At 39.7% G+C, this 19505-nt stretch overlaps 1 long non-coding RNA gene across 1 annotated transcript in view; it reads left to right on the top strand.

The window, feature by feature from the left end:
- Positions 1–5553: 5553 nt before the first annotated feature.
- Positions 5554–19505, top strand: part of LOC138176839 (uncharacterized) — a 155289-nt gene continuing 141337 nt past the window's right edge. Inside the window, exon 1 of the long non-coding RNA XR_011172396.1 lies at positions 5554–5828. This is a non-coding gene — a long non-coding RNA (uncharacterized lncRNA). The remainder of the gene's footprint in view (positions 5829–19505) is intronic.

The raw sequence follows: 19505 nt of genomic DNA, 5'->3' as shown, positions 1-19505 counted from the left end.
GAAATTATAAGTGTCTGTATGAAGGTAGAATGCCCGGTCTTTGATATAATGTCACTTGAGGCTGGATTGTTCTAGCACAGTGGAAAAGCTCCTCCTGCTCCACTTACCCTAGTCATTCCTTAGCAGAAATGGTCTCTTGTTCTCAGGTCTTCCTGAAGTTTTGAGATAAAATCCAGGTGGCAAATGCCTAAGCTTAGGGATAATATCTTCCTTGTGCTAAGTGATCAGGGCACTTACGGGATAGTCTTTCTGCACACCTGATTGGTGTTTTGGACCCTCTGGCCTAAGCTCACATGCACTCAGAAGCCTTAGATGTAGATGCTTCTGGTCTAGGGCGATGGGAGGGAAACCTAAGATAGACTGGTTTTCATACAATCCATAACATTGGGAGACAGTAGTTATTTCAGGATGTGGAGCTTTCTCAATTTGCATACTAATAAATATCCTAAGGATAACCTTGATAGAGGTTACTATTATCTTTGAATGAGGAGATGGGCAGAGAACCTTTTGCAAATTAGAAGAAAAAATCTTGTTGAACATTTGACAAGCAAGTTTATGAGTCTACAAGAGGAAATGCTTCAGAGAAAATAGTATTTGTTAGCTAATGGCACTTAGTGGCAAAGCGTGGACTCAGGAAGACCTAAGTTCAAATTTTGCCTCAGACACTTATTAGATGTGTAACCTTGCACAAGTCAATTTGCCTCTGTCTGTCTTAGTTTCCTCAAATGTAAAATGAGCATAATAGTAGCACCTGCCTCAGAAGGTTTTTATGAAGATCTAATGAGATATTTGTTTAAAAAAAACTCTTAGCACAGTACTTGGCACATAGTAGGTGCTTATTCTCTTCCCTACTTGTATAGAACTTTAAGGTTTGCAACATGCTTTACAAATCATTTTTTCTTTAGGACAACCCTGGGAGTAGGCACTGCTATTATTCCCATTTTACAGTTGAGCAAACTGAGGTTGAAAGGTTAAGTGACTTGCCTAAAGCCACATGGTCAGTAAGTGTTTGAGGCTAGATCTGAACTCAGAACTTTCTGACTCTAGGTCCAGCTCTCTATCCACTACTTTTAACAAATAATCATAAAAGGATTACAATAAAACAAACTTAATACAAAAGTTTCTTCAATTTGGGACTCTCATGCCAAAATGGAGGTCATACTTGTACCTTCAACATACAATAAATTGTAATACTAACAATAATAAAAATAAAAACACTAGTATGATCCATCACTTAGCTGACCTTTAACATGGAGAACTTTAAACATTAGAAGTACCTCGTACCATGAGGTAGATCATGACACTGAAAATAAGCCACTGGCTGATGAAGAGAAGTCACCCGAAGCAATGGCTTCATAGTGGGTTGGTTCAATAGACCCAATGAATTGTCATTCATGGCTTCACACCAGCTGGTAAGTAGATATCTAGTAGGGTCCATGTGCTGATTAACATTTTTTGTCAGTGATACAGATAACCTAGGCATTGATAATATGCTTCTCAAATTTTCAGATGACTTAAAATGAGAGGGTTAACCAATATGGTTCCTGACTCAATCAGGCTGTGATGTATACAGGAATCTAAGATGAAGTTTAATTAGTATAAATGTTTTATACTTGAGTCAGAAAAATTAATTTTACAAAAGTAAGACAATTGATTTGTCTAAATAAATTTTATTTAATAAAAATATAAGTTTATCTAAATAAATCTTAGCAATTAATATGGTTAAAAAAGAAAAGAACCAGAGGTTTTAGGAGACAAAACTCAGTATTATTCAACAGTGTGATATAGCTGCAAAAAAAAGCCTATGCAATCTTAGACTACATTAAGAGACACTAACAAAGTGGTAGGAAAATTATATTCTGCCCTGGTTAGACCATATCTGGAGTGTTGCGTTGATTTCTGGCACCATGTTTTTGGATGTACATTGCTAAGCCAGAGTTTCCAGAACAGGCTTTCCAACATGGTGAAGGGCTTTGATATCATGCCATATGAAAACTGGCTGAAGAAACCAAGAATGAAGACTTAGGGGATATAACAGCTAACTTCAAGCATTTTCCTGACTCAATTGGAAGAAGATTGGACTTATTTTACTTGGCCCCAAAGGAAAGAAGGAGGATACAAAGGCAGATGTTAGTTTCATAGAAAGAAAACTTACTAGTGATTAGAGCTATCTAAAAGAGGAATGGAATGTTTCAAGAAGGAGTGGGTTTTCTCTTATTGAGAGTCTTCCAACAAAAGATGGTTGATCACTTGTTAGGTATGAGTGTTAGGTTATAGTGAATTCTTACTCAGGAAAGGATTGGGCCAAGTTCACACTAAATTCCTCCTAACTTTTAAGATTCTGTGATTATGAAAATGCACTGAGCAGAGATGACATGGGCCAAGACTGAAGTAGCCACAACCATAGCCACAACATCTGCTAGGGACAAATATCAATTTTTTTTTAATTTGCAGCTACATTTATCCATTCTGTAATTACAAGGGAAATAATACTTTGGAAATAAAAGTAGCCCATGTAAACAAACTGATCACAGATTTTCCCAAATGCTTGGTTTGTAGCTTCTTTCTATTTCTAAGAGTTTTGCAGCATCATACAATTTAGTGCTGGAATGGACCCCTTAGAAATAATTTAGTCCAGTTTGCTCATTTTCAGGTGAGGAACCCAAGGGTTCAGAGAAGCCAGGGGACTTGCTCAAAGTCACAGAGCTATTATATATCAGTCCTTATCTCCAGATTCAGTGATTTTTCCACTATACTACACTGATTTTAGACTGAGTGAATTTATTGAATTTAATCATAGTGTTATAATTATTTGTCAAATAGTACTTATTTAGATGCCTGAGTAAGCTGAAAGAGCCAGGAGCATGGGTTTAGTTTTGGGTCTGCTGTTATGTGACCCTGAACAAATCATTTAATTTAACAAGTGAACAAATATTTATTGAATATCTACTCTCTCCAAAGTCCTCTGCCATTAAAGATATAAAAATAAGCCACAATCTCAGTTTTCCAAGAGTTCCCCTGCTAGAGCAGGGAAAACAACATCTATACAGGTGACTGGAATACGTTGGCAGGTTATAGGAAAATGGGTAATGGAGATACAAAGTCCTATGAGAGTTCAGATGGAAGCCAGGGAGGTTAGGGAAGGCTTCACAGAAGTAGTTAGCATTTGAGCAGCACCTTGAAGGATACACTTAGTCACAGTCTTCTTTGTATTTCAGTCCTTTGTTGTATATCACTTTTCTCTTCTACTGGACTATTTGTAACCTCAAGGGCAGAAGCTGCTATTAATTCATCTTTGTATCCACCAGAGTGGATATGAAGGTGACACTGGACCTTGAATGGAATAGGTCTTTTAATGATTTAAAAATCAAAAAACCTGAGCGCATCCACCAGAGGCTTTGCAGAAAGAGGGGAATTGGATTATGAGTTTCTCCTTAGAGACACTAGAATGATAGCTCTGAAGAGGCATCTTGTGAGGTGAAAACAGTACTAGACTGATAATTAGAAGATCTGGGTTAGAGTTCTAACTCTGTCCCTTACAGTGTGACCCTGGGTAACACCTCACTTGCCTGGGCTTCAATTTCTTCTCATCTGTAAAATGGACCAGAGCAGACATTCCTCAAAGGTTTTTTTGTGTCACGGAGCCTTTCAACAGTTTGGTGAAGCCAGTGAACTCAGAATAATGTTCTAAAAATCTATAAAATACAATGCATAGGATTACAATAGAAACCAACCATATTGAAATAGGGTTAATAATATACATGTGTGTCTATAAATGTGTATGTATGTATATACACACACAAATACATGCATACATACACACACACATATATATATGAATATATATATATATATACACATATGTTTATGGACTCTAGGTTAAGAAACCCTGAGGTGATCTCTAATTTTCTTTGTAGTTCCATATCCTAAAAATTTAAGCTTCCCCCCCCCCCATAACAAACTGTGGATTTGAAACTTTATTTAGAAATTAAGGTTTTGTTTGTGGAGGTGGGAGAAGGGTCTTGTATGTATTTGTACTCTCTTAAGAGATAAACCTATTTTTCAAAGTGATGCAAAGAATTTGGAAAAGATGGGTTTTTAATCTGTCTTGTCCATTTATTCCCACAAATGACTCACTCACTCCCTTCTTTGGGAAGTGGGGAGAAAAGGAAAAGCCATTATCTGAAGACACTGTATCTCTTAAGGGATATGGGGTTGAGAAAGCCGCCAATGGAGCTAGGTGGCATAGTGAATAGAAGGCATCTTCCAACTGCCTTCAAGTCATCAAATATTTATTCATAATAGTACACATTTGTATAATACCTTAATATTCATAACAGCCTGTAAACTAGGTCGTGAAAGTATTACTAGATCCAATTCACAGGTGAGTAAAGGAAGGTTCACAAAGGTGAACCAATTAATCTATGGTGACATATCGGAGTCAGGAGCAGAATTCATTCATTCACTCAATTCATTTCTTTAAGCACACAGTTATGCGTGCAGGCAAAAAAATCCATTTATCAAGCACATACTATGTGCTAGGCCCTTGGGGACAGAGTGGAAAATGAAAGTCGCCTGACTTCTGGTACACAACGGTCTACCACTATCCCATCCCTAGAGTCTAATAATAATAGTTGACATATATCGCTTTAAGTTTGAGAAGCACTTTAAACAGCTTATCTTATTTGATTCTCTCAACAACCCTATGAAGCAGGAAATAAGTAGAATGATCTCCGTTTTACAAACGCTGAAACTAGGCACAGGCAGATTGACTTGTCCAAGAGTCACGCAGCTGGAGTCTTGGGCTAAGATTTAAACCTAAGACTTCCATACTCAAGTCCATGCTGGACACTGGGGAGACAAACCTTGAACCTGAGGAAGATAGTCTACACTCCTGAGAGCTCCTGCTGCGCGTTCCTTGCTTTCTAGACTTAAGGAACCCGCCCCTAGCCCAGCTCTCGAGGCCGGGCTGCTTAGGACTTCCTGCCTGCTGCAGAGGCTCGGTGCAGAGGCTGGGGACGGGGGCGGGGCAGGGGCGGGGCAGGCGCGTACCAAGTGAGCGGCGCTACGGGAACCACCTCCCCCAGTTGCCCCCCAACTCTCTCCCTTGTTTCTCTCTTCCTCCCTCCTCCTTCCTCCGCAGTCCTCAGGTGAGGAGTCGGAGGTAAGGAGGCTAGAGAAGGGAGGGGGATGGACCATAAGGCGCGCGCTGAAGGGACGTGTCCAGCCGGGGTGCCTCCTCCATCCCGGTCCCGCCCTCGTAATAGAATCTGGTCTGGGAAGGGTGGGGGCATGAATGACGGGCCAGTCCTAGGGCCCTTTGCTGGAGGGGCGGGTCACTGAGGAGTGATTGCTGCCTGTCCCTTCCTCTCTCCTAGTCCGGTCTCCCCTCCCTCCCGAGTCAGCGCCAAACTTCAGCGCAACGTGTTCCATCTCCTGCCTTCTCCTGTCCCTTTTGGTTGCTGCTTCTCTTCTCTGTCCCCGCCCTCTCGGCCATCCCTCCCGCCCGCCCTCGCCCGCCCCCCAGCCACCGCCTCCTCCTTCCCTCCCTCCCTCCCCCTTCCCCACGCGCCTCCACCTCGTTTCCTCTTTTCTCTCCGCCGGTTTCCTTTTGTTTTCCTCGGTGGCGATGAGTGCAGAGTTGGAGCGGTGGCTTGAGCGGGAGTGGGGCCAGCGCTGCTAGCCTGCTAGCTGGGCGCTCAGAGGACGCCACCTCCACGTCTCCCCTAGCAGCCTCAGGAGGAGAGTCCCGGTGCCGCGGTCAGTAATCGGGAGCCGGAGGCGGAGCAGGAGCGGGAGCTACAACTTGAGGGACCTGCTGCCTCTTGGTAAGTACCCGGTAAGAAGCTGGAAGCAAAAGAGATGTGTGTGTGTGTGTGTGTGTGTGTGTGTGTTTTGGGTTAGGCTAAGCTGTTTCTGTATGTTGGCCACCTCCTCACTGTCCCTCGCTAAGATTTCACTGGCCAAGGGGCATCTTCGGGGCTAGGAAGACCCATACCAAAATCAGCCTAAGTCAAAAGGATCCGTCACCCCACAGCGCACATTTCCCTGCCTGAGAACCTCGCCAATTCACTTAGCATGAAATATTGTGGATTAGAGTTATCTGCGTCTGTGCCTCATCCCAGTACTAGGCTGTGAGCTTCCTGGGGACAGGGAGCGTATTTTATCTGTAGAGAGCTGGATCTACAGCAAGAGGTCCTGGGTTTGAATCCAGTCTCTGTCACTAACTAGCCACGTGACCTTGGGTTAGTCGGTCCTCTTCTCTGGGCCTCAGTTTCCCCATCTGGAAAGTGAGCATCAGTAAGTGGACAATCTATAAGGTCCTTATAAACACGAACGCCCTATCATTTGAATTGGATATCTTTCTCTTCCCAGTACCGGGCTCTGCGCCCAACAGGCATTAATTAGATAGATTCTGTTCGAAATGAATTTTTTGAACGCCCCTCTCCCGATGACTCCTCTTGCCTGGTCTCATTCTACTGTCTTGTGCCCAATGCAGGGACTTGAGACCCTCTCCCCCGAGAATGAATTTTCCGGGCTGAATCGTCTCACCGTCTGCCTGAGAGATGAGAGCAGGGAATCTGAGGTTGCAGCGCAGTTTGGTTGCTGAGTTTGTGCGTGCAGGTCTCCTGCCCTAACCTCCCAGCCTTGTGGGAATTTCCTTGGTAGTGGTGGTGAAAAGAAAACGGTGATCCTAGGGTGCTGCTCTCCGGGCGGTTTTCGGAGGTCTTGCCCCTTGGTTTCCCTGAGATTTGAACGCAGCAGATGGAAAACGATTAGCGATTCTGAATTCCCAGGAAAAGGGGAGGGGGCACTTCACTGTAGTTTATGGGGTCGGGAGCTAGTACTGCCACCTTGCATTTTTATCCTTGTCTTCTGGAGACCAGCTTCGATCCCTTGATCTCTCGGCAGCTGGGATTGGGGGTGTGGGGGGGGGGAGGTGTATCCCAGTTCTTTTCTCCTTCCCTAGTCTCCCACACCCCTCATGCTCCCATTCCGATAGTGTTGGGTAGATCTCAAAGCTAAACTTCACTAACCTTTGTTCATTATTTTCATTTTTCTAAAGCCTATTTTGCTTTATGGTGACTGGTTGGTTCTGGGATTTTCATTTTGTTTTGTGTTTATTTGGTAGCTTCAACCTCTTTAATTTAATGGGAGGGCCCAGGATCTGGGAAACTTTAAGCCCTAGTTAATCTTTTACCTCCTGGTACACTTTCAGTCTGGGCTTAAAACTGAGAAACTGCTCTCAGATCCCCAGATCTTACCAGTGGAGTCATGTATGACCAGGAGACATACATCCTCTTGGTAGGTAACTCACGCTACTGAGGGTCTAGTGTGGTTTTTCTTGGGGGCAAAGTGGGGAAGAGACTCGCCTGTTTCGAGGGAAAGCTGCAGTAATTTTAAAAGCCTTCTAAGCTCAACAAATGAGAATGCTCTCAGGCTTGTGAAATGTTTGAGACTCTCAGTGAATGCCTGCAAGTGGGACTGCGATTGCGCAACCTTGGTTACTGGACTCAGTCAGCCCTGCTTGAGCCCCTCTCAATTCAGCTTGGCCCCAGTTCTTAGTCACAGTTGAATGCCCTTCCCATTTCCTCCCCTCCAGTATCAGAATCCTTGCCCTGCACAAAACTGTTGAGCAGAAAATTTCATCCTTTTTTTCTGTGCTTAGTGACTTTTCCTCACCAAAATCTCCCTGGTTAGGAATTGTCCTCTTCTAATTCACTCTCTATCCCTGAAGCAGGTCAGCCCCTCAACTGATCAGGAACGGGGGTAGTGATTATATGACACCCCCTCACCACCCATATCTTCATTTTTCTTTATGTATTTGTTTTAAGTCTTCAGTTTTGAAACCTCCCACTCACAAAATTACACTCTGCTGAGTGTGTGTGCCTCAAACCATTACCAAGATTAGCGCTTTCTCTCTCTCTCTCTCTCTCTCTCTCTCTCTCTCTCTCTCTCTCTCTCTCTCTCTCTCTCTCTCTCTCTCCTCTCTCTCTCTCTCATACACATACACACACACACACACACACACACACACACAGGCTCTTGCCAACTCTGCTTCACTGTTTCCTACTGTCATTGGAAAGTAAAGCTATGGTAACAATCTGCCTCAGCTTTGAGGTGTGCTTCTCCCTTGGGAACTGCTTCTACCACCTGATGCTACCAGGGGACCTTCAGTGGCTTTCAGTGATGAGCTGTTAACCCCATTTCCACTGGTCTCTTCCCTCCCTTCATCCCAGCAATTTCAAGACAAATAGCAAAACATTAAAAGACATCCAAACAAATCATTGGATCTAGGGAATGGCAGACCTCCATATTTGAGACAGCTTCAAAATGATCTGCTTATCATCCATATCATGACCACGAGTTGGAAACTAACAGCTTGGTTTTGTTGGAGTATCAGATTTGATACCCAAGTCATAAGTATCCCCATAGTAAACAGTTTCAAGGAAGCTGGAATGCTTTTGAGACTGAAAACAAAAATCTCTTCTGTTAGCTTTGTGTAGTTTAACTTTGGAGTAGACTGAAAAGCTCAGACTGTAGGTGATATGTGAACCCAATCCTTGATTTTTTTTCTGAACTTGGTGGCAGTGACACATCTATTTCTGATTCCTAAAATGATTTTGTGTCCTTCTGGAGAAAATTGGTCTTGCATCTGTGAGTCGTTCTTTTCAAACCTATAATCAGATAATCAGATTCAATAATAATAAATTTTTAAAATTAGCTTGTCTTTCACAGCACTGAAGACAGACCAAGGGTTTTTTTCTTGTGAAACTAGGCTTTTGTTTCAAGCAAATCAGTATTTTGATCCCAGATCCATTTCTATTCAACTGCAGGCTCTCTTGGAAAAGAACACGTAATTATAGAGAGGCTTGGTGGTTTCAGTAGATAATGTACCAGATTGAAAATCCAGGGAGCTGTGTTCTATTCTTGGCTTTGCCACTGACTTGTGGTGTGACTTTATGCCCATCACTGTCCTCTGTCTGAATCAATTTTTTTCCTCTTTATGAAACAGGAAATCAACTTTGTTGTGAGAACATTTTGAGAATATAGTGAGAGTCTGGTAGATGTAGGAAAAAGAATAACATAAATCTCTGTAAAACATTTATCAAGCCTCTCTATAACAAGGTTAGCCAGGACCTCACTCATTTCCAGCAAAATCAGCAATGGTATGATTTTAGTAGCATGATACTATACAGACAGTCCTCTGAATATACTGTCACTTTGGTGGAGTTCAATGCTCAAGTAGAAATATAAGAATGAAATATAAAGGCTTATGGTTTCTGTTTGTGCTGGCTGATACAGTTGAATATATGAGCCCAGGAATGAATTGAATATACTTGTTAATCCAGATTTTTCTTCTAGTTTATGCAAATGGCATCATGAGATGAGTTTCCTTGTCACTAGAGATATTTAATCAGAGACTTTGTAGACAACTTGGTTGGGGTGGGAAGGTTTTTGAAGCTTCACACCTGTGGGCAAGAGATGACTTCTAAACCTAAGAAGTCTAGTTGTAGATGGTAGGAAGGACACCAAATTGGCAGTTAACAATCCTGGGTTCTAGTGACTTTGTCACTGGTCTTTGTAATGCTGAATGTATTACTTGTCACTTCCTTTCCACTAGACCTCCGTTTCCTCATTTGTAAAATGACTGGTTTGGACTAGATGATGCCTGTGATTCTAGGTCCAAGACCCACTTTTCTTTCTTCCTCTTATTCCCTTTCCTAGAAGAGGCAGCTCTGTTTCCTCACAGTTTGTTTTTCAGCAAGCCAGGTTATGAATGATTTAAGAAGTTGTGGAGACATCATTGTGGTGAGATACTGAGCTTAGGTATGAACCAATGATGATGAAGAATCCTTGTAGAAAGATCCAGGCTCCAACAGGTAAGATACACTTTAAGCCACTCAGGTTACCTTTAGAGTGGTATGTATTTGTATTAAAGCTGATCACTCTGAGACACACCTAATTTGTGTGTGTGTGTTTGATTGTGGAAAAAAGCTTTAATTTCATGAGATTCAAATATAGACTTGATGAGGATTATGCATTTTTAAAGTAATTTGTCAGTACTGCTCGATGTCATTTGTGCTTGGGAAGTTATAATGTAACGAGTATGGGCATGTTGTATTTTTAGGGACAAAGCTCTTCCATATTATCCACTGGGTTTGCCACGTGTTCAGATGTATATATTTATATCTTTGTGGATCTTTCACAATTCAATTCAACAGACATTTCTTAAACTTCTACTTGTGTATAGAGGAAGGCAGGCATCCTGGCACAGAGGAAAGGTTTGGGGATTGGAGGACCTGGGTTCAAATCATGGCCCTACCAATTGCTACCGATGTGACTCCTACCTGTTTAGTCCTTAGTCAATCCATGTGCCTCTCAGAACATTATGAAAGAAACAAAACAACGTAAACAGTGACAACTAATGCACCAAGGGCTGGAATATGTATTTGGTTCAGGTAGAGAGATGAAAAGATTGGCAGGCTTATACTTTGATACTTATGGTTGATCTATATCTATATATGAAATGATTATTAATATAATCAAAGGTTGAAATAACTTTACCCCCTAACATCATATCATTCTATTTTAAATTTATAATAAACTGACCACAGCTAGGTGGCTCAATGGATAGAAGCACCTGGCCTGGAATCAGGAAGACCTGAGTTCACATCTATTTCTCAGACTGTTACTAGCTGTGTGACCTGGGAAAGTTACTTCACCCTGTTTGCCTCAGTTTCCTTATCTGTAAAATGAGTTGGAGAAGGAAATGTCAAACCATTTCATTATCTTTGCCAAGAAAACCCAAAATGGGGTCAGGAAGAGTCAACCATAACTGCATAATGACAAACTGAACAAATGACACCAATTTCTTTTTCAGAAATTATTGTAATTTTTCTCAATTACATGTGAAAAACAATTTTTAACATTCATTTAAAAAATGTTTTGAGTTTCAAGTTTTCTCCCTTCTTGGAGAAGGAAAACAATTTGTTATAGATTATACATATGCAGTCATATAAAACATTTCCATTAGCCACGTTGAAAAATAAAACACATAAAAAAAGAAAAATTTTAAAAATAGTACATTTTGATCTGCATTCACACTCCATTAGTTCATTCTCTGGAGGTGGATAATATTTTTTATCATGAATCCTTTGGAATTGTCTTGAATCATTGTATTGCCTAAGAGTAGCTAAGTCATTCACAGATGATCTATATACGATGGTCTCCTGGTTCTGCTCACTTCACCTTGCATCAGTTTATATAAGTTTTCCCAGGTTTTTTTTAAACCATCCTGCTCATCATTTCTTCACAATCATGCACCACAACTTGTTTAGCCATTCCTCAATTGATGGGCATCCCTCAATTTCCAATTCTTTGCTGCCACAAAAAGAACTGTTATAAATATTTTTGTACATATAGGTACTTTTCCTTTTCCTTTGATCTGTTTAAGATACAGACCTAATAGTGGTATTTCTAGATCAAAGAGTGTGCACAGTTTTATAGCCCTTTGGGCATAGTTCCAAATTGCCCTCCAGAATGGTCGATCAGTTTACAGCTCCATCAATGGTGCATTAGTGTTCCAATTTTCCACATCCCTTCTCACATCTGTCATTTTCCTTTTCTGTCATATTAGGCAATCTGATATTGTGAGATGGTACTTCAGTTTTTAATTTGCATTTCTCTAATCATTAGTGGTTTAGAGTATTTTTTATGTGACTACAGATATCTTTGATTTATTTGTATGAAAACTACCTTTTCATATCCTTTGACCATTTATCAATTGGGAATGACTTATATTCTTATGCTTTGACTCAGTTCTATATATAATTGAGAAGTGAGGTCTTTATCAAAGAAACTTGATGTAAAAATATTTTCCCCAGTTTCCTGCTTTCCTTCTAATCTTGCTTGTATTGGTTTTATTTGTGCAAAAATCTTTTAAAATTTAATGTTATCAAATTTATCCATTCTCTATTCCATAATGTTATCTCTCTTAATGTTTATTCTTTAGGCAGTTAGGTGATGAAGTGGATGGAATAATGAACTTGGGGTCAGGAACACCCAAGTTCAAATCTGACCACAGACACTTGCTGGCTAAGTAATCCTAGGCAAGTCACTTAACTTCTGTTTGCTCAAGTCTTCTCATCTATAACATGGGGATAATAATAATACCCATCTCCCAGGATTGTTAGTCTAAAATGAGATAATACTTGTGGAATGCTCTACAAACCTTAAAGTTATATGTGAATACCATGTAAATGGAAATCATCGTCAATCATCATTTATGTTGTTGTTATTGCCATTAGTGTCTTCCAGGATTGTCAGGGGGATAAAATGAGATTGAATTTGTAAAATTCTTTGTAAACCTTAAAGTACTATATGAATGTTAGCTATGATGATGATGGTAATGCCATTGCTGCTGCTGTTGATGATGATGATAGTGTTGATGTTTTCTGAGGGGTTTGGCTGGAATAGATGACCAGAGTGATAGAGATGTGGAAAATGGCAGTATCTTCCATAAGTTATACAGTTGCCTTAGGTCTTTTATTCTCCTCCAAAGTCCAGTTTCTAAGTTGAAGCTACCCAGTCCAGGTAATATGCTTTCAGGGATTTATGAGACTGCTTACTAGATAAAATCTCCTTCAACCTGTATTTGATAGTCATTAAGAAATAGTTCACCTATCAAAATGTACTGCTGGCTTGAAGCTATACTAAACCTGATATTTGAAGGTTGTCAGAGTTTTCTGAAGTCGATGTGAAAGGAACAAATTCTGTCTGTAGGGTAAAGGAGCAGTGGTTGAAAGGCACCTAAATTAATCACACTGGCTCCATATACATGATAGACACCTAAATCCAGAAAGAGTAAGAAGGGAATAGAATGTAAGATCCTTGATTGCTGGAACAGTTTTATTTGGTTTCTGGCATCCCCAGTATATATAGCACCATTCTGGGGATCAAGGGATTATGGATTTAGAGTTGGAATGATTCTCAGAATTTCCCATAATTGTTACTTCTTGCTGTCCAGTTATATTCTATTTTATTCACATCCCATAGTTTATTCAGTCCTTCCCAATTTGAAGGATGTTGTTGTTGTTGACTTGTTTCTCCTGTGTCTGATTCTTGGTGACCCCATTTGGGGTTTTCTTGGTAAAGACACCAGAGGGGTTTGCAATTCCTTATATGACTCATTTTACAGATGAGGAAACTGAGGCAAGCAGGGTTAAAGTGATTTGTCCAGGGTCACATAGATACTAAGTGTCTGAGGTCAGATTTGAATTCAGCCCAGGTGCTCTGTTCACAGTGCTACATTCGAAGGGTACCCACTGCCTTTTATTTTTCAAAAGACACTGTGATTTAGTAAACCAAAAAAACAACAACAAGAAACTTTTTGAACTTAGAATAAGTATACCTGTATTTTGTGCCTCTGTGCTTCAGTTTCTTCATTTGTAAATTATGGTTTATGGTACTTTTACAGCCTAGTTTGTGAGTGCTTATTTTGTAAATTTTAAAGCACTAGAGAAATATGTCGTTAATAGTTGCAATAGTACTGATCAAATAAATTATTATTCTTTTATTTTATTTTTGAAGGAAAGTTGTAGTGAATAGAGCACTGGCTCTGGAATCAAGAGGACCTGAGTTCAAATCTGGGTTCAGACACTTAACACTTACTAGCCATGTGACCTTGGGCAAGTCACTTAACCCTAATTGCCCTGACCTCCAAAAAGGAAAAAAAAAGAAGATGAAGAAGAAGGGAAGTTGTAAACCAGTTACATAGATGAATAAACTGAAGTACCTAATGTCTCTTAACTATTGGTTGACTAACAGAGATAGGCCTCTTCCTGAGGCTATGTCCCAGTGTGGCAATCCTTTCACTAGACTTCCAATAAACTCTTTCATTTCCAGTGCTATAACTGAAAAGACATCCCTGATCCGTCTGTAGTAGACTCTCTGAATTTGATACCATTTTGCCTTAGTCCTTGGGGTGATGGGGCTCAACCTTTTATAATTTCTTTTAGAATTCAGATTTACTTACTTGGTGTGCTCTGAGTCAGACTTTGGAGAAAAAGTCATTAGGCATCAAAGCCTAATGGCAGAAACTTGCAGAAAACCAAAAGGGTATCCCAGGAAAAGGCTTTTATTTTGTACTTTGGAAAGCTGCCATTTTGGAATATATGAATGTCAAAAGACATTTGTGGGCATCTTTGTACTTTTCTCAGAATCTCTCAAATAGACAAAGAGGAATGATGATAATCCCCAAATTTAGGTGTGGAAATGACATGACTATTCAAATGGGTCTCAGTGTAATTCATCATCAAAAATTGAACAGTACTTATTGTTATGGAATCTTGATTTTTCCCATTTTGGTGAATGGAGAGAATTTACTGAAATTGTCATAAGCATAGGCTCTTTGGCTAAAGTTACCCTTTCAGGGCTGCTCTCAAAATTAATAATCTTATATAAGTATGTATAGCCCATAATTCTGCTTCCTCTATGAGTGGTCAGGGCCTCTGCCTTCCTTTCTGTGCATGAGGCTGCAGTTTCCAGGACACAGAATTTATCATTTTAATGGTGCCCCAGTCCCCAATTTTCCAGTTTTAAGTCCTTTCTTCATTATGACTTTCTGATCCATTTCTGTAGGAAATTCAGTATAGCATTTGCTGTGCCATTTTAATGTGCTTTGTATAGTAAAAGCATGTCACTTTCTTTCCCTGGGTCTCAGTTCCCTCAACTATAATTGGGAAGGGGTGATCTGGATCTCTGAGGTCCCTTCTAGCTCTAAATCCTGTGATTCTAAGTCACAACAATGATGATTGTGGGATGATTGCATGGCACTTTTGGAATCTTGGTAGATGATGATATATAATAGGTCACATTTTTGGTAGTTGTTTAGGACTTATTAGGGCAACTAAGTGGTACAGTGGGTAGAGTGCTAGGTCTGAAGTCAGAAAGACTCATCTTCTTGAGTTCAAATCTGGTGTCAGATACTTACTAGATGTATAACCCTGGACAGGTCACTTAACCCTGTTTGCCTCAGTTTCTCATCTATAAAATGAGCTGGAGAAGGAAATGACAAACCACTCCAGTATCTTTGCCAAGAAAATTCCCAGTGGGGTCATGGAGAGTCAGACATGATTGAAATTACTGAGCAACTACTAGGTTTATAATGATTTTGGCATAATGACCTAGTAAGATATATAGTACAAGTATTATCCCAACTTCACAGAATGAAAGTAATGTTCTGAGAAGGAAAATGATATATTTCCTTAGGTAAGTGATATATGTGATATATATCCTGTTAGGTAAGTGCTTTTATCAGCCCTTATTTGTAGATGAGGTAATTGAGGCTGAAAGAGGTTAAGTGACTTGCCCAGGGTCAGATAGCTAGTAAGCATACACAGTAGGATTTGAACTTAGCTCTTCCTGAGTCCCAAGCTATAATAGCAAGCACGGCCCAGGATGACTGCTAGTACAAGTTCTTTGATTTGCTTTTCTAAAGGAAAGCAACTTTAAAGGGGTTAACCACCTTACTTTAATCAAATATATATCATTTACCTAGTTCAAGGGAAAAAGTCAGCACCCTGAACTGGAGAGAAAATACAAACAGAAGTTACAAGCAGACAAAAAATACAGATAGAGAAACAAATCAACAGACAGGCCTTCCAGCTGTCTGACCATTATATCCATACCAATTAGTCACCAGAGAGAGAAGCACCAATATCTGGGATTTCAAAGCCAGGGGGTTCAATGGCTGCCCAGAGTCTCATCTGGCCAAATCACACAGCTCTTCCCATGAGTGAGTCCCAAAGCAAAACCTCACATCAGAGTATATATAGCCTTCTCTAAGATCAGAGAACATCACAACCTACATGATCCACTGCCCAATCACAAAGTAACAAGGTATAGGCATTGCTAAAAACAAGCCTCCACAGGCTCCATGTGACCACATTCAGCCTATTAGGGGGCTGAGTATATTTTCAAGTCAGGGAAGGTCCTCAAAATCACTTAAGCCTTTCAAGGGGCAGGGAAGATCTTCAAATTCCCTTTATCATTACACAAGCCTAGCAGTACTTTATCCAACTGTGCACAGACCAACCCAGCCACATCTCTTATTCTGCATGACCCTCTCTTGTTAATTTCTTCTTGTAATTTCTTTCCAGGGAGTCCATCTAGTATTTGGGGGTCTTTCCCTAGACCAAGGATTCATAGCCCCCCCTTTTTTTTTATCCTGGGTCCCTCCGATAGTGTGGTGAAGCAAATGGACACCTTGTCAGAATACTGGTTTTAAGTAATTAAGAGAAATGTTGTATTTCAGTTAGAAATTAATAAAAATGAAGATGGAGTTTTTTTCTTATCCAGCTTCACAGACCCCTTGAAAATCTATCATTAATGAATCCCAGATTAAGAAACCCTCTTCTAGACATGATTAGGAGCATGTAGGCTTTCTGAGTTATCCCTTGTTCTTGCTTTTCTAGTCACATGTTTCTCTTGTGGTATGCTTCATGACATTTTTCTTCTGCAGTTCAATATTGATAATACAATGTAGCTCATAGCTAACATGTGCTTCTCCATTGTTTTCATTAGTGACTCAATGGTTCAGTTCTTTGTCGCTTTTGTTTTCCCATAACTCACAACCTTACTATACCACCAGAAGAATAATGATTTAAAAGAGATGAACTTTTGTTTGCTTTTTGTCATTAAAAATACTCACCAGTTTCCAAATACAATCTAGACTGCTGTCCTCATCTTTATAGGCTTATCTAAAAAGCTAAAGTAGACTTTGGTGGTCATCTAATCCAAATCTCCTCATTTTACACATGAGTAAACTGAGGCTAAGAGAGATTAAGTATCAACTACAGTCACAGAGGTAGTAAATGACAGAGCCAGATTTTGAATGCCAGTTCTCTAACTCTAGATCTGGTTGTTCTTTCTCCTTCATTTCTCACTTCTGGGCTCACTTCATTGCTGATCAGCAGTTCCCCCATTTATTCATTTGTTTATTCATCCACTTATTTCTTATTCATTCATTCATTTATTTATTTATAGCAATTGGGGTTAAGTAACTTGCTCAAGGTTACACAGCCAGTTATTTCTGGGTGTGGTGCTAAGTATCTGAGCCCGGATTCAATCCCCAGGTCATCCTGACCCTGGGGCTGGTGCTCTTACTCACTGAGCCACCTGGCCGCCCCCAATCATTCATTTATACAGATGAAGAAACTGAGGTCTGGAGAGGGTTGTTGTGACTTTCCCAAACTCATGAGAGTAAGAGGTAGAAGAACATGAAAGTGAAATCAGGTTTTCTGACTTCAGTACCAACATTCATCTCACTATACTGTGCTGTCTTCTTCTGAGTTGTCTAATTCAGAGCCCACTGTCCACCTACTGACAGAAGGAAAAGAAAGACCTGTGAAGCTCCCCAACCTCTGCTCTCTGCCCTTGCCAAAGAATACTCCGCCCACCCACTTCAAGGTGCTTTATTAAAGATCTCCTAATTGTTTAATAGGAAACCAATCACCATTTATATGACAATACAATGTGACACTGTAATATAAGCAATCAATTATTGTCTTTTAAGGATGGAAGAGATAGGAAGGCAAGACACAAGTAGCAGCCCTTTTTGTGTCTCCCTCTTACTAAAAAAAAAAAAAAGTCAGTTACCTGACATTTTTATTACCTTTCAAGCCAAACCTTTCTCCAGCATAATACTGTAGTATTTACCAAAGGTTAGTAAACTACAGTAAATTTTTTTCCCTTGAGGTGTATATAGAGGATTGTTGTCTTATTTAAAAAAATTATTACTTTGCTAAAATCTGTTACTAATTATGTATTTCATATTACTATGCATATTTATATATTAGATATTTATTAATTTATGTTATTAGTGATAACTTATTATATAACCTGAAAGCATTCCTCATTGTTTTTATTACAAAAAAATCTGTAATACTAAAAGCTTATGAGTTTGGAGATGAATTCTACTAACTATGGGCAATCGCTTGTTTTTGCTGTGACTCAGTTTCCCAATTTGTAAAATCTCAAGGATTTTGTGAACTGTTTGAAAAAAAAAAAGAATACTGGTTTAAACTTGAAAGACTCATATTTGTGTGTGTGTGTGTGTGTGTGTGTGTGTGTGTGTGTGTGTTGGGGGGGTTGATTGTTTGCTTTTTGGAGTGGGGAAGGCAGGGTAATTGGGGTTGTGACTTGCCCAAGGTCACAAGGCTAGTAAGTGTTAAGTGTCTGAGGCCAGATTTGAATTGAGGTCCTTCTGACTCCAGAGCCAGTGCTCTATTCAATGGGACACCTAGCCACCAGGACTCATATTTGGACCATTCGGTACAGACATTTAATACAGAAGCCTGAGTTGCCTATGCCCTTCGGGTAGGGGAAGGTTCTTCTTTTCCCTTTCTGAATTCCTTGCTGGTTTTATTTTTCTAGGGCCTTTTTGGGGGGTTTGGGGGTGGGGTGAAGCATTCAAAAAGAAAATTGTAGCTAAGATAGAAGCTTTATTTTGAAAAATAGTCAAGATGGCTTAAAGGTCATTGTGGACCTTAGTAAAAAGATCCCTACTCAAATTTTATCAGAAAGGTATGATTTGACCTTGAACAATCATCTTAAGTCATTTCACCTTTATTTCCTTATCTGTCAAATAGTTTGAACTAGATGAGATTAATGTTTAAAATCCACCCCCCCCATCCTTCATTTTTGTCTACATTTCTTACAAATCAGTCTCCAGTGTAATGTTCCCCTTCCTCCCCTCCACTGTCTTTTTGTCATTCTTTTCAAAAAGTCTGTAGTTGTCTGTATAATCTGTATGGATATTTCTAACCAATTCATCTTTAGCTTATCCCAAGATTCCTTAGTTTCACTCTGATACCTCTTTCTTTTTATCTTTTTGTTTGTTTTGTTTTTGCTTATTTGATTTCTTCTTAACTCCTTCAGTATGGAAAGTCCCAATTTTACTTTATCTTAAGGAATTTCTAGCTTTGTTTCTGATGCTATTTTTACTCGATTCAGTTGACTTCCAATGCATTATGATTGCTTCTTATTAATCTATAATGTTTTGGTTTTGTTTTCCCCCATTTTATTGAAGCTCATCTTTGCCAATAAACAGCTTGGTTAAAATTAAAACCCTGTTCTTTAAACTAGCTGTCTAAGTCAGGGTAGGTTATTTAACTTTTATGAGTCTTTGTTTCTTTATCTGTTAATTGGGAATCATAATACTTTTGCCACGTCTTTCACGGGAATGCAGTGAGCAAAATTCTTTGTGTGTATTTAATGTGCATGGTTACTCCTGGTTTTCTTATTCATTCTTTAATTTTAAAACTTTCCTTTTGAGCATTTCTGGTTTTTTTTTTCAGTGTTTATCGATGTTATTTTTTTTGGGGGGGGGAGATTTTGAAGATATTTGTTCCCTCCTGACTTCTCATTCTTCCATAGGATAGGGAGTGGGCAGGGTCAGAAAATCTAGGTTCATTTCCTGGTTCTGCTGTCTACTACTTGTA

Source organism: Petaurus breviceps, unplaced genomic scaffold (assembly GCF_028583685.1).
Source record: "Petaurus breviceps papuanus isolate PSGF00001 unplaced genomic scaffold, PetGlider_PUasm1.0 90255, whole genome shotgun sequence".
NCBI lineage: Eukaryota > Metazoa > Chordata > Mammalia > Diprotodontia > Petauridae > Petaurus > Petaurus breviceps.
The sequence above is the reverse complement of the archived record's forward strand: the minus strand, read 5'-3'. Positions and strand labels throughout refer to the sequence as shown.